The sequence below is a fragment of the Leptonychotes weddellii genome, chromosome 12 (genome assembly GCF_054177405.1).
Source record: "Leptonychotes weddellii isolate Sample4059 chromosome 12, ASM5417740v2, whole genome shotgun sequence".
Classification (NCBI taxonomy): Eukaryota; Metazoa; Chordata; class Mammalia; order Carnivora; family Phocidae; genus Leptonychotes; species Leptonychotes weddellii.
The window spans coordinates 69313603-69328955 of NC_138380.1; the positions used below are offsets into that span (position 1 = coordinate 69313603).

A 15353-nucleotide genomic window follows, 5' to 3' on the forward strand; every position below is an offset into this window, starting at 1 on the left:
CATATAGTACATACTCCATAAAAGTTATTCTTGTTCACAGTATTCTTCACATTTTCCTGGAAATGCTGTAGAGAATATATGTGTGAGCCACATTTATTTTATTTTGAGAAGTAGTGTAACAGAGTTTGTATCAAATGGAATGCCTTGCAGTGTTATCCACTGAAGGTGGTGGGAACTGGTATTATCAAGTGAGATTTATGGATCCTCTTCTCTGAAAATGTCTGAAATGTGTTTCCATTTATGAAAATTCCAGGGAGGAAGAAATCTGCCTGGAAGCTGACTTTCTTGGGAAGTTGATTCGACTCTCGGTTTTTATGATTATGTACCTCTATTTCTTTACTACTCATATTGCACTGTTGAAGATGACATGAAGAGGAGAAATGTTGGCAAAATGAGGACAGGTGGAGGAATAAGGAAATACATCCCTAGCACTATTAGTAATTTTGCTATTTAGACAGTAATTAAAATATAAATTTATAAATAGGACCCACTGGTTTTGGAGTATACTGATTCTGACCTGGGATGCTGAATTCTGTCTTCTTTATTGACAAAGGTGACTTAAAATATATGACTAAGAGGAATCTTAAAAATCAATACCCAATTTTAAAGTTGAGGAAAATGAGCTCCAGAGTGATTTAATTAACCACTACTGCGTTTGTTCAATAAATACATATTGATTTTCCACTATGTGATACTCGCTCTATTGGGTAATAGAACAAGCAAGCCTGGTCTCTGTCTTCTAGCACTGAAGGACTACAGTGGGGAGCTAGGTGACAATAATAAAGCATGCCGAAGGGAAGTGTAGGCAGTTTGGGGTGTTCACAGCAGCAAGAAGCAACCTACAAGAGGAGGTCACCAGTGGTATGGAATTCTAATTGAGCCCTGAAAATTCTAATGGAGTGGGCCAGTGCTCTGGGAAGTTGCCCAGCCTGCGAGACATTCTAGGGAGAGCGTGAAGGCAAGGCTTGCAAGCTATTCGGTTTGATTGGAAGGAGTGGGGATTGAAGGGGAGGACACAAATCTAGAGGGATGCGCAGATCATAGTGGACCAGGTAAAGCCAGTTTTGATTATCCCAAAAGCAATGGAAGCATCTTTGGAGAGTTTGAAGTGGAGAGAAACAGACTCAGGTTTGTGTTAAGATAATTCTGGCTATAGAGCTTGGTGGGTGGATTCGGAGGGGTAAGCAGGGGTAAGTCAAGGAGGTCAGTGGGCGGCTCTTGCAGAGGCTTGGCGAGAGAGGGGGTGGCTTAACCTGCTGTCTGGGGATAAATTCTATCCAATCATAACCACATAGAAAATAATGATTTAATTTCTAAGTCTTGTTCTCAGATAGTTATTACTTTATTACAATTTTCTTTTCACCCAAGTTCCTAAAAGATAGCCATTTATGAAGCTCTCTTTTCCCTTTATTAAAGCAGGGATTTGATACAGCATACCCTTTCCTATTGTAGGGGGAAGATGATTAGCTTAACTGTTTTAGCTGGTATTTGTCACCTAGCAGCTAATTCCTACCTACTAGGCCCTTTCATCTTTGTGTCTGTTAGCTGTATTCGTGTTTTCTATTCCCCTTGTCACTGGCCAACATTACCTCTCACCTGTTGCCGTAACAAGCAGGCTCATCTCCCTGAGTCCTAAATTTTATTTCCTCACATTTAGCTTCACATTGTGCTTTAAGATTCCCTTGCTCAAATGCTTTCAGAGGTTTCCCTCTGCCTGTAAAAATGTTGGCCATTATTCCACCTGCTTTTAGAGTTTTACCAGCCCCCTGACCCCCATACATTCTACCCTTAAGCCGGTTCACACACTGTTCCCCAAATATAGCCACATACCACATCTCTACCTTTGCATAGCTCTAGATGACTTTCTCCACTTTATGAAATCTTAACCATTTTTCAAGGTTCAACATTGAAGCCATTTTTTAACATGATACTTTCTACATTCATACCAAGCAGAAATGTCATTATCCACTCAGGGATCTTCTAAGTGAGCTCTGAATTTTCCTGTTACTATAGTTACATACACACATATCTCATCTCTCCTATTAGATTATAAATTCTTAGGGAGACAGTGATTCTTTTTTTTTTTTTTGCTCTCTTCTCCTCAGTGCCTTGCCCAGTGCCTTAAAAGTAGGGGGCATTTGGTAAGGACCTATTTAATTAAATTGATGTTACTTTTCATGTCGTATTTTAAAATTTTTATAAGGAGTTCTTTTGTTGGTGATCCAAAATGCCTTTAAGAAATGATATAATTTGGGGCGCCTGGGTGGCTCAGTCGTTAAGCGTCTGCCTTCAGCTCGGGTCATGATCCCAGGGTCCTGGGATTGAGCCCCGCATCGGGCTCCCTGCTCTGCGGGAAGCCTGCTTCTCCCTCTCCCATTCCCCCTGCTTGTGCTCTCTCTCTCGCTGTGTCTCTCTCTGTCAAATAAATAAATAAAATCTTTAAAAAAAAAAAGAAAAAAGAAATGATATAATTTATGGAATAAAATGAAGATTATAACATTAATTCTTGCTTATGAAGTGCAACCTATGAAGGGGAGAAGTTAATGTTAATATTTCAGCAAGAAAGATACCCAGGGAATAAATAAAAAAATTTAAAATCGGATTCCTTCATTCATTAGATATGTGTTAAATATCATCACATGTTACATTCATTATTATAGACTGCTGAAAAAGATAAGATCTTTGTCCTTTTGGAGCTAATTCTAGGCAGGGAGACAGCTGGGTGTTCTAGCCACATCTTGAATTATTTTATAGGCATTGATTTCTGTAAGTGTTTATACAGGTAGCCCCATAAAAAACATTTTTCTGGGTCATAAAAAGTTATAATCTTTTTTACTTAGACTTTATTACCATATTCATACATCCCACAAGCATCTATTGATGTAGCGGTAGTGAGGCACTTTGCTAAATTCGCAGCTAAGTCAGAAACCACAGAACATCTAAGCAAGCAAATGCACTACATTCATTATGTCCAAGTATGGTCAAAGGATGTTCATAAGAGAGACAGTATCAGGAAATGTTTATGTACACCAAAGCATATAGCCTCGCAAAATGGGCTAGGTTTGACTCCAGACTGGGAAATAGAAAGGATAAGAGAAGGGTAAGATGTTTAGATGCTTTGGCAGTGGAACAGTACAGAAATGTTGCTGTGCTGGGACTGGTCCACACGCTGAGGGTTGTCCCTGCAAGGAAGTGTTAGTGTTTTTCATGAACCAAAGCGGGATGTGGGGGGGCACGAGATAGAGAGACCCCCGACCCCAGAGAAAGGGTTAGAGAGGCAATGAGACCCCAAAAATGAGTCTCTGTAGTGTGTACTACTGAAAGAGCAGGTGCTGAAGAGGCGTGGTCAGACAAAGGGAAGTTTGTTTCAAGAAAATTGAGGTAAGACCCTCAGCAATGAAGAAAGAAGTCTCAACACACACACACACACACACACGCACGCACGCACGCATATGCACACTCTAAGAGGGAGTCAGCTTTAAAAATCTGGGAGTCCAGAGTGTATGGGACCAGTCAGATAAGAATTTGTTTCACATGCCTGTTCTGCTTATGCCCTCCCTCCAGCCCCAACTTTGGAAGAGTCAGAACTTGAGTTAATAGGAAAAACAAGGAACAGTGGAAGAGAAGACAGCCTTAGGAGGTTTGGATCTTTCATTCTCAACTTCCCACCTTAAATAGGTTTCTCTTGGGGACAGAGGGGACACTCAACTTTAAAATTTAAACTTTTAATTATTGTGTGGGTCTGGGCATACTAATTTTTGAATGGAGACTGTAATTAAGGTTTATCATTTAATTACATCAGAGTATAATATATTTTACTGAATGCATTTTAAAGGGGTAATGAAAAATGAAAATAAATTTGCCTTCTGATTTTCTTCCACAAATTATTGTTCTTCCTGCCTGTTACTCAGGTCAAAATAGTATTTCACTATTGAAGCCCATATCTGATGAGGATCACATGAATATTGTGGATAAAAATGGCTTTGGTAGGACAAATATAAGCATCGTTAGTGTGGACTTAAATAAGGTGAGATTTGAAATTGGCCTTTTCTCTACAGCGCCTTGGTTCTCTTGTTTATTGTCTGACTCTCACTATTCAGTGAAAGCTGAATGAGTACAAAAGTCCTTCTAAATTCTTTTGGTTGTTGTCCTTCACTGCTATGATATCTCTAGAACAGTGACTGGATACACACAGTAGGCACTCGCTCAGTATCTGGCAAATAAGTAATGAGGAAGGAGAGACTGGAGTAGATGAACTGTTAGAGAAGATTGGGGGACAAGTGATGGAAGTCAGGCGAAGGTTTTGGCAGTAGTCGGAGAGAAAAGAAGACACGCACAAGATGAGTTGTGAAGGAAGGCTCGGTAGAGGACCAGACAGAAAAGAAATTCACCGTGCAATTCCCAGATTTTGAACCATTTTCTGGGGAAATGATGGTACTCCTCATAGAATCTGGAACTAAGAAGGAAGACACTGGTTTGGGGTGGTGCTGGGCTCTTAGCTTTCACTAGATAGAACTCTGGGTCAGTGGTAGAGGCTGGGAGAAGGGCCGTTATCAGTATAAGCACTACAACCACCAGAGAGGGTAAGGGAGCCACACTCTGCCAGGGACACAGTGTAACTTCCAGCAATTTAACATATTTGTGCCTGAGACAGCCTGAGCTTTAACAGTTCAAATGTTTTTTAGTGTTGGGGAGAGTGGGGAGATGTGGTCTATTTTTTTTTTTTTTTATTGCCTTTCGTTTCATGAAGTCATTTATTATGTGTGGAATGCCAGTGAACACAAAGAGGTTGCTCAGGCCCCCTAGGAAGTGAAGCTGGTGGCCCAGCCCAAGCCTCCCCAACCCCCTGCTGCCCATCCCTCGTTTCCTCTTCAGTTTTTTCCCATGTGGCTCTGAACGCTGCTTAGGAAACTATCTTTGGCAGTATTTGTGAGGATTGCCAGCTTCAGCTAAGCAACCATTCACTTGAACGAAGTAGAAGCTGAGTGGAGAATATATAAGAAGTTGCCAAATGAGTTTTTTTTTTTTTTTTTAATTTTTTCTCCCGCTCTGCAGATCCGGAGGGCAAAGGGGATAACTGTGACAAATAATGTTTTCCCACATCCCCCAGCTCAAAGGGATATAGTTATAAAGACAATTTGAGCTTTAAGTGTGCAGTTATCCAAATCAAGAAGCATTTCTGTTCTCAGAAATAGAATGTTTTCATTGATAAAACTCTTCAAATACCAATAACTCGCCTTTTCTAACATTTTAATAAATATGTATCATGTTTGTGTTGCTTAGTGGAATTTGCTATAGGTTATAAAAGAAAAATTTCCTTGCAGTGAAAACAATATGAGGTTTCCAGAAAATGAATTTATTCACGCAACTCATGGGGACTGCACTTCATTAGTTGAGCTTAATTAATTAATTAATTAATATTCTGGCTTGCAGAATTTATTTTAGACAACTGGTTAATCTAATCACAGTGGATTTGCTGTGGAGAATAATTTTGTAGAATGATTCATTGGGTGTTCTCTGTACGACCATTATTATATGTCTCATTGTTATGGACTGAATGTTTGTATCTTCCTCTCCTCCCATCCCAAATTCGTCTGTTGAAGCCCTAACCCTAATGTGATGGGTATTTGGAGGTGGGACCTTTGGGAGGTAATTAGGTTTAGATGAGCTTAGAAGGATAGGGGCTCCCATAATGATATTAGCATCTTTGTAAGAGGAGGAAGAGAGACCAGAACTCTCTCTCCACCATATGAAAGGTGGTCCTTCAGGAAGTGCGCTCTCACCAGCAACCAAATCTGCTGGCACCTTGATCTTGGACTTCTCAGCCTCCAGAATTATGAGAAATACATGTCTGTTGTTTAAGACACCCAGTCTATAGTATTTTGTTATAGCAGCCTGAGCAGATTATAACAGCAGTGCTTCCAAGACTTGAGTGTGCAAAAGAATATTCTGGAAGGACATTTAATACATGTATTGCTGAACCCCAAACTAAACAACATCAGTCTGGTTAATACATCTGCCCCAGTATTCTTCATTTTAAGTACACTTCAAAGTGATTCTGGGGCAGGCTCTTTGGGCAAGAATTTGATAAACACAATTTGCAACAGAGTCCAGATGATTGTTGTTTGTGTAGTAGATGGGAGGGTGGGAAGGAAAGGTCCCTTACCTCTGACTTTGTCCTTCAGTTTTCTCATTCTCTCCTACTTTACCTATTCCAACCTTTTCCATCTGAGGGACATACTTAAAATTACTGGATTCCCTACCTACATTACATAGCATCAAATATGGCTTTAGGATTTAGTTAATTAAATTAATTAATTTATTTTAAGTGGGCTCCATGCTGGGCGAACTCCATGCAGGGCTTGAACTCACTACCCTGAGATCAAGACCTGAACTGAAATAAAGAGTTGGATGCTTAACTGGCTGAACCACCCAGGTGCCCCCAGCTTTAGGATTTTAGCAGGAAAAAAAAGTGGGGAGATGAGCACTCTCTAACACCTCAGTCTTTTCCTACCAAGTCTTCATTTGTTCAATAACCACAGCGATGGTCTCTTTCTTCTAAAATTTCTGCATCGTGTTTTTTAGGAAATCATAGCCAAAAAGGACATCTCTTAGGCAAAATTGTGAAGTAGGCACAAATTATAGCTGTCCATTCTGCCACTCTCCATCATACTAGATGAAGTTAGCTTTTTTTTGGAAAAAAAAAATGAACTTATAAATCCAATGTATTGGAAGGTTGGTGAACTACATGGACCTAGAAACATATGGTCTTTTGTACTTTGGGGATGAAATAATTTAGTTTAAAATTCAGAGAATTTAATGAACCAAGGCAGGTACTGGAAGAAATTTTTCTTGGAGGGAGGTAGGGCTTTTAGCATTCTTTAAAACATCTTTCCCAAGGGCAGGTCTTGAGCAAAGTCTGTGGAGGAGATGTATCAGGAATCTAAGTTCCATGTCTTGGCTCCTTATTAATTCTGAAGTGAGGTATGGTCTGATCACCAATATATCTGGACTTGACAGTAATCACTGGGATTAATGCATCAGAATGTGGAGGGTCTTTGCTTCTTTATAAGATGCTTCAAAATAGAAACAGTTAATTCTATTCTCCAGATCTCTTTTTCTCCTCGAGGCAGATACAAATTCCAACTGTTTTGACCTTGTAGTGTCATCTCCCAAATTGGCATGCATTTCAACATATTTTGTGAGAGCAGTTTCCGTTATTTTATATTCACCAACACATGGTACATTGAAATTGTTGAGCAAAATATAAAATATCACTAATAATCTATCTGCTGTGTATTATTAATAATCAAAGGAAATGGTCTCCACCAGATGGAGGGACAGATCTGTGATATCCATTCATTTTTTTATGTCCATAAAATACTCTAGCACAAATCACAAATCAGAGAAAGACTTTCACGCAAAGACTCGTATTTCAGCTCTTGGATTGTCTGGAATGAAGTATAAATTCATGCAATCAAGACAGCAGGTTTCCTGCCTGTGGGAAATCACCCAGGTCAGAGATTCGTATGTGGATTTTCCCAGAGCATTCCTACCGACTGACCCAGTCTTTGGAATCCCCAGCATGTCACTTTGCTTCTCTTGTTCTTAGTGTACTTAAAAATGGAAACCCCTGAGCGTTTACTTTTTCAAGTTGTTGTATATGTTATGAATAAAAGCCCAAATGTGTAAAATGCTGAGCATTTCTTACGTAAAGAATGAATGACTATTTCAGCTGGGTAAAGAAATTTTGAATTCTTACTAGTCTACAAAATGTTTTTACTAGCTCATTTTCCAGGCGGGAAGGAATTAGGTTGTAAAGGAGGAGAGAAACCTTAGTATTTTGGCCTTAACAAGCAGAAATGCTATTCACCTCCATGCTGGCTCTTTGTACGATTATTCTTGCCACTGTATTTAGTTTTGCTGATTGTGGTGTTCATCGAAATCAGGCTCCAGGAAATAGAATTTGCTCACATTTTCACACCTGGTGTTTATTTCTCAGCTTGTTAGTAAACCTATTGTCTTCATAGACTTTTCTGATTCTCATTTTTTTTCCCTTCATTCTAGTTAACTGTAAATAATTTTGTAGTTTATTTCTCCCATTTGGACTTCTTTGCCCCTCAGAAGACACTGGCTCTGTCTGGGGATGTGTCAAGCCTGAGACTGGGGAACTCCACTGTGGGTTCTATTTCACTGGTTGGTCTTCCTCTTTGCTGAAGTACGTCCCTCTACTTGGAGCTCAAAAATGACCGTTGAATGAAATGAAACCCAGCATAAAATTGGGAGGCAATATAACTTAGAAGTAAACAGAGTAGGACTTGGGGTAAGAACATAAGTTTTGAATTTCAGTTCTTGCCTTGTTAACTACCTGAACTGGGGGAAATGACTTTATCTCTCTGGGCTTCCCTTTTCCTGAGTAAAATGGAGATCATAGTATGTGCCTTACAGGGTTCTTGTGAACGTTAAATCAGATAATCCATGGAATGATCTAGCAGAATTCTTGGCACATGGCAGATGGTCCATAATTATCATCTATTATTATGACCTACCCTTAGTTTTATCACCTCACAACATCTAGCCGTGTCTCAAATACATCTGTATTGGAAATTTTCAATCTAAATACCTCTGTCAAATGAAGGAACTGACTTTTTTCATCCAGTTGATAGTTCTGGTAGCCTCTTCATTATTCTAGAGTTTTGAGTTTAATTTTGGGGATACTTTGAACTTTACACGTTTGTGAAATTTTGCGTGTGTTTTAACATATTTTTGTATCCCCATCACATGTCCAGAATCTTGTTTTGGTTATAATAGGTGCTTAATAAATATTTATGGACCAAATTGCCTCCCTGTCAGCTACCTTTTCTTTCTGATGGTAACCTAGTTTTTAGGGGAGTCTCCTCAAATTGTTGTAATCTTAATACTCCCATATATACGCTGTAATTTTTTTTTCAAACTATGTGTTTAGTATCATGGTTTTGAAATTTCTGTCTCTTTGGTGCATACCTATACTCTTCCAACTGAATTTACTCAAATGTGTGTAGGTGGGTGTGGGTGTGTGCGGTGGTGCACAGACAATGAAAATTCTGACAAGGAATTAAAAATGAGAGCTACCCTGGGCTTTTTGTGGAGACACCTTGTATATATGTTTTTTTTTTTTTTTAAGATTTTATTTATTTATCAGAGAGAGAGAGACAGAGGCAGGCAGAGGGAGAAGTAGGCTCCTTGCTCAGCAAGGAGCCCGATGTGGGACTCGATCCCAGGACCCGGGGATCATGACCTGAGCTGAAGGCAGACGCTTAACCGACTGAGCCACCCAGGCGTCCCTATATGGTTTTATTTTTAAACATGATGTTTCAGTCTATGCTTGTATAGATAATATCTGAATGTTTTCCAAATTTATTTCTCTGTACAGTATACAATTTCCAGTTCCATAAAAAGTTTACTCATTTAATGAGGAAATATATTCTCTGTAGATACCGACTTCTTAGAAGGCTTCTGTTCCAGGGAGAAGTCACAAGTACCTTAATGGCCTACTTTTCCCATACCAAGAAAATTGATTTCCCCTCTGTTTCTAAGGGAAATCATTTTGAGGGTATTCACTATGTGATGAATGGCATGATAAAAACACTTTGGGGCTTTAGGAGGGAGAATACTGGTTCAAAAATTACTTATTCCGTGTGGTCTAGTTTTCCTCCCTGAAAGATATAGTCAGTTTCGGAATGCTACTTCTCCTCAGTGTTTCCTTAACTTAATCCACATCAGTGTTTCCATGTACAATCTAGTACTCACCACGCAGTGAAGAAGACAGCACTAAATTTCTGTGTTTAGCTGCTGATTCACCTTACTCCTAGTCCAATATTTTCTGAAATTGCCAAGTGTAACCTATGAACTTATTTCCTGATTATATCATTTACTCCTCTACTGTCTAGCAGAACTTGCATTTCAATGCCTGTGACTTGGAGAAACAATTGAGTGGGATGGTGAGTCTACCAAGATATTGGCTTAAGAATCTTAAAAGAAGCCTACACATGGATGTCTTGGAACCAGATTTTAAGTGAACAAAATAAAAACCTCTTTCTCTCCTGTAGTTATTTCAGGTTTTTCTATTTTTAAAGTAAACTTCACATATGGTACCTCCATATACATCTATATATATTCCACATAGTTATATGCATGATTTGAGTTTACTTTTCATGATACAGCACAGTGATGAATTTGAGCTTAATTTTGCTGGCCTTTCAGATTGTGTTTTGTATAAAGGAACTACTGTATTCTAACAGAATTACTATGTATATCATGTACACGTGCACATCTAAACTATATCCACTATTATATTCCTAGCACATTCTATTAATTATGGAAATCACTTTGGTTTCAATAGTAGAATTTACATGACAACAGCTTCTGAGGCTTCATGGAGCATCAGACCAGCATGTCACAGAATTCTCTTGTAGTGTGGGCATTGAGGGGTTCTGTTGACATTGAATTTGCAATGAAAATGTCTCATAAATGTGCATCCACATAGAACATTACTTAGAAAGGATCACCTCAATATTCACATAGGTCATTACTGTCAGAGATGAAAAATTTCCTCACACTTCCATTAGTAAAATAAATTATTAGGAACATATCATACACATACATATCAACAACCTGAAAGATGTGTCTTAAATATTTAGAAAAGATGTCCAGATATAGAACTGTCTCCTTTGGATTCTCTCCTGTAACTGTATAAAGCTTTTATATTCTACAAGTCCTGTATGAATGTTAGATGAAGAGTCTAAATCAGGCAAGAGGATTGACTGATCCAGTGGGGTTATGATAGGGAGTAAATAACAAGATAAAATAGAACCACGGGAAAATTAGGCCGAATATCACAACAAAGTTCAAAATAGGGAGAACTATTAGACTGTGAAGTAGTCTTTCAAAGGCGCCAAAAGAAGTCATTACTTGAGACATTTAAAACCAGACTGGACTGAAATACTCCAAAATACAGTATGCTATGAGGACCAAGCCTACCTTAGAAGTGGAAGGCGGGGAATGACCTAATAGTTTCTACTGTTTCTGTGATTACTATGATTGTACTCATTTTATGTGTTCAGTCATGGTGGATAATCTTCTATAATTTTATGCTACTTCTTGGGAACAATTTCAACAAATTCATCCAATACAGAATTGGATGCATTTAGCAGAATCTCAGAAGAGACGAAAATACACAATAAACTCTGTGTAAAATAGCAAAGCGAGATAAATATGAGTACTTTACTACTCATTTTTTTGGGAGTAACCCTTGGAGGAAACAATTCTCACCCTGGAACTCTGGCCATATTTCAGTGTGCAGAACACATCCTGTCCTTCTGGTTTTCAATGGAAATTAGGTATTAATTTTCATTTCTTTTATTTAATGCTATCTTGGGATGATGTTGAGTGCAGAACAACAAACTGAAACATTTCATCCCAAGCCAGTGGCTATATTTTGACAGGAGGTAGCTAGGAACCTGGAAAAAAAAATCATGCACCATTTTGTGACTGACATTGATTAGAGGACTGGACAAGAAAGACAAAGTGTTTTGATTTGGAAAAAAAAGAGTTTGACATGATATAAGAGAGAGGAAAATGTACCTAGGTAAATTGCAAAAATGTTATTGCTGGGAGTCTTTCAAAATAAGACCATCCTCAATCTTGTGTGATTTTGGTTGGTCACCTATCATGAAGAAGAGAAGTGAAACAGGTGACCTTCTGACAAGTATCCTAATTTTTTCACTCAAAAGTATTAACTTAAATGTAATTAGAAATAAAGATCACTCAACTTTATCTTTGCATTTGTTCAACTTACCAATTTAAATTGCAGTGACATAAAATCAGAGATGGGCTATCATTTTGATGTGTTTAGTAATTGTGGGGCAAATATCTGATTTATACTCATTTCTTTTCCTGTGTACACCACAACTTCTTAAAAAGACCATCAAACACAAATGAGTGGATCATAGAATATATTTGCATTATTTATAAAATTTTCTGTTTATATAGCTTTCCATACATTTTCTCAACTTATTGATCACATATTCCTAAAGTGTGAAAAGTACCATTCAATTTAAATAGGAAGGTGCCTCCTTCCCCTAATCCCCAAATATAACCTATTCCTTGTGTTGGCATAATTTTTTATGAGTTAGGTTTCACATTTCATTGTCAAATGACCTGGCTCACAGAACAGGAGGTTTTATACCTAGATTTTGTTGCAGGAGTCAGTGGGCACTTAAGAATACTAAGCCTCTTTTTAGCCCAATGAATGAAGACATCCTGGAATTTTCATTGTTTTATTTGGGAAAATATAAGTTTCAAGACTTCTTTTCCTCAGTTTCCATCCCGAACACCTGTGTTACTCTGAAAATAAATCAAGACAGCCTTAGGGCATGTCTATCCAAAATATCCATGTACTCCTGCTGGGTGATCAGAACCTGAAAGGATGGACAGCTAAAACCTACAGGTGTGAAAAATCTTTGTAAATCCAAGACAATGCCATTGTGAAAGGGAAAAAAATCACTTTATTAAGGTCCAGTGTGCAATAGCTTTTTAGAATCTATTCAAATTCTATTGGGCTGTTTTGAGAAAAAGGATGCATAGCACTACAGAATCAACTAAATAGAGTGTCCTAAACACCTTTGAGTAGGAACTGTATAATTTCCTCCAAGTTTAGTGTAATAGGAACGGAGGTGTTTTATACCTCTATTAAATATATTTGCATAAACAGAGTTCCGGTAGCAGCCTTAAAATATGTGATCAGATAAACCGAAGCCGACTTAGATTTAGGTAAATGAATCATGTTTCTCTCCAGATCGATGCTTAATTTTTTTTCCCAAAGAAACACGATATAGCACTACTGAACAGTGCTAAGAGTAGGAAGCACAAATAAAATTAAGCAGAGAAACTCAAAGTAATGAACTATCCCTGAGATCCTTAACTCACTGCCCTCAACTCTCATTAATCTCAACTCTGCATACACCTGAGAAGTAACTATCTTTATATTTACCTCAAACTCATCACTATTCAGTAACAGTAGACATATTTTATCGGCAAATTAACTGAGCACTTGACCACAGATCATTAAAAGTGTACAGTTTTATTCCTAATCAGAATTTACAATGCTTTAAAATACTTAAAAGGCAGGGGCATGTCCCCTTAAGACAGCTATCCAAAAGTGTTGTATCTTAGGGAGTCCTCCACGTTTGTCAACCCAGGGAAGGAACTAGAAGGAAATCTAAATGAAATCCTTAAGAAACAAGCTTATTGGATGTATTACCTAGTCTATTTCTGGATCGCGAATCTCCCGCCCTCTCTGAGTTACCTCACTGTCAGATAAGAAAATGGAACAAGAGCGATGAAGAGATATGCTCCCAGTCTGGCTTTTTGATTTTTCGCTCAAGCCCAAAAGAGCAAAGGGCATCGAGTTAGGGCTCCTTTCCAAGCGTGCTGGTAGGAGAGCGAGCCACTGGCCGCTTCTGGCTGCGGAGCATATCCCGGCTGCCACACGGACCAGGTCCCGCTGCCCGCTGCCCACCTCGCCTGGCCACCTCCACACCCACATGAAACCGCCAGTGTGGCAGCCAGTCATCGCAAGGTTTTCTGTGCACAAAGCCTAAGGAGCCCCCGAATAGAAGCGAATCCTGAGCCCGGCGCAAGGCTAGAGGTGGTTGGCTGACGAGACCGGTCTCTCTGGGGGTCTGTGAGCGCCAGTTCGTCCCTCCACCTCTCGCACCCTGCACCCCGGTCGCAGGTCTGTGCCCTGAAATCTGCCTCCCTCCCGGAGACACAGACGTGCGCGCACACACACAAACTCTCACTCACGCACACCCACATCGCCTCTGTCCCCCTCCCGCCCCACCCCCGGCAGAACTGTAGGGACTGGTCTGGGCTCTGCCTCAACTTTCCCGGCTGAGCCTGCCCCACGCGGCACCCGAGCCTCCGCGCCCTCGCTGGGCGCCCTCCAGAGGGACACGTCCTCCTCTGGGCCCCTTACCTCTCACCGACAACTCCGGGCAGGGACTGGAGCTGACCGCGGTGGCAGCGGCGGCGGCTGAGCCTGCACCCGGGCTCTGGCTCATGGTTGGTCCTCCTCATCCGACACAAAAGAGGTAGCTTGCTGGCTTTGTCTTTTCCAAATCCAAGGAAGAACTTATTTTGCCCCCGAAATGGCCAACTTGTGCGCGCCGCTTCCTGTCACAGTGCCCCCTGCCCCCGCCCCCTCCCGGCTGCGCGCTGGACCACTGCCCGGTGGCAGGGCATCCAGGCCTCCGAGGCAGTGGGGAGTGGGAAAAGGGAGGGTGCGAAGGGAAGAGAGGGAGGGGGTTGGGAAAAGGGGAGACCCAGAGGTCTTCGGCGGAGGGGAGGAGAGCACTTCCCAGCCGAGTCCCTCTCAGCTTTACAGGCAAACCCACTTCCCAGGCGCGGAAAGCAACTTTCCTTCACCTTGGCCAGGCTCAAACCGTCGCATCTAATTGGGACTCTCGGCAGAGGCACGGGCCTTCTGGCATTCTCTCCTTCTCATTCTCTTTCTCCTTTCCTCCCTCTCTCGTTCTCCTTCTTCCCTTTCCCCCTCCCCCCTCCCTTAATAGGGGTGTATCTGCAGAGTCTTCAGTGAGCCAGGGTACCTAGACGAGAGGATTATTATACGAGAGCCAGGGCGGTTTCGCTTGCTGCTTCGCCTCACTCTGTTGGAAATCCTTAGGCAGGGCAGGCAAGGGTGGGTGAATTTCGGAGGGGTGGGGTGAAGGGGCGTGGGGCGGCAGGAAGATCTGCAGCTCCAACTTTGAAGCTCTGCTCAAGCTCTTGCCTGCGGGAGAGCAGGGACTAACAGCCCTGGAAGAACTCTCCAGCGATCCCCGTGCAACGGGTTGACCGCATGCTGGAGGAGAAAGGGAGAGCGGGAGCTGAGAGGGAGCGAGTGAGCCTGAGAGCCCGGTGTGCCTCTCTGCCCCACACACCGCTCAACCGCACATTGCGAGCCCCTGGAGAGGGCTTGTGCAGAACAATCTCTGGGTCAGGCGGGAGGGAGACGCTCCTGTTTCCTAGCAACCCCCATCAATCTTCTCGGGATAACTCCCTCTGAAGGAATGCGATTGGACAGCCCCTGGAGGGAAGCCACGCCCCCCCTCAAGAATGCTGGGCTGCTGCTTTTTCGCATTCTCCTAAATTTTCTTACGTGGAATAAGATTAGAGGGGAGTGTTGAATTACCTTCCTTCTTAGCCTCCTATGCTTCCACACAGCCCCCTTGCAGCGAACCCCCCACCCCCACCCCCACGTTAGTCCTCTAGCCCTACTTGGGGTTGGCACACACAGACACTGTTCTCCACAG

General features: G+C 41.1%; 1 protein-coding gene across 1 annotated transcript in view; it reads right to left on the reverse strand.

Annotated features, from left to right (window-relative positions):
• The window catches only part of GRM3 (glutamate metabotropic receptor 3), a 202163-nt gene extending 187130 nt beyond the window's left edge, over positions 1-15033 (reverse strand). Inside the window, exon 1 of the mRNA XM_081800623.1 lies at positions 14018-15033. The gene's annotated coding sequence lies outside the window, so the exon portion shown is untranslated. The remainder of the gene's footprint in view (positions 1-14017) is intronic.
• Between the last annotated feature and the right edge of the window lie 320 nt (positions 15034-15353).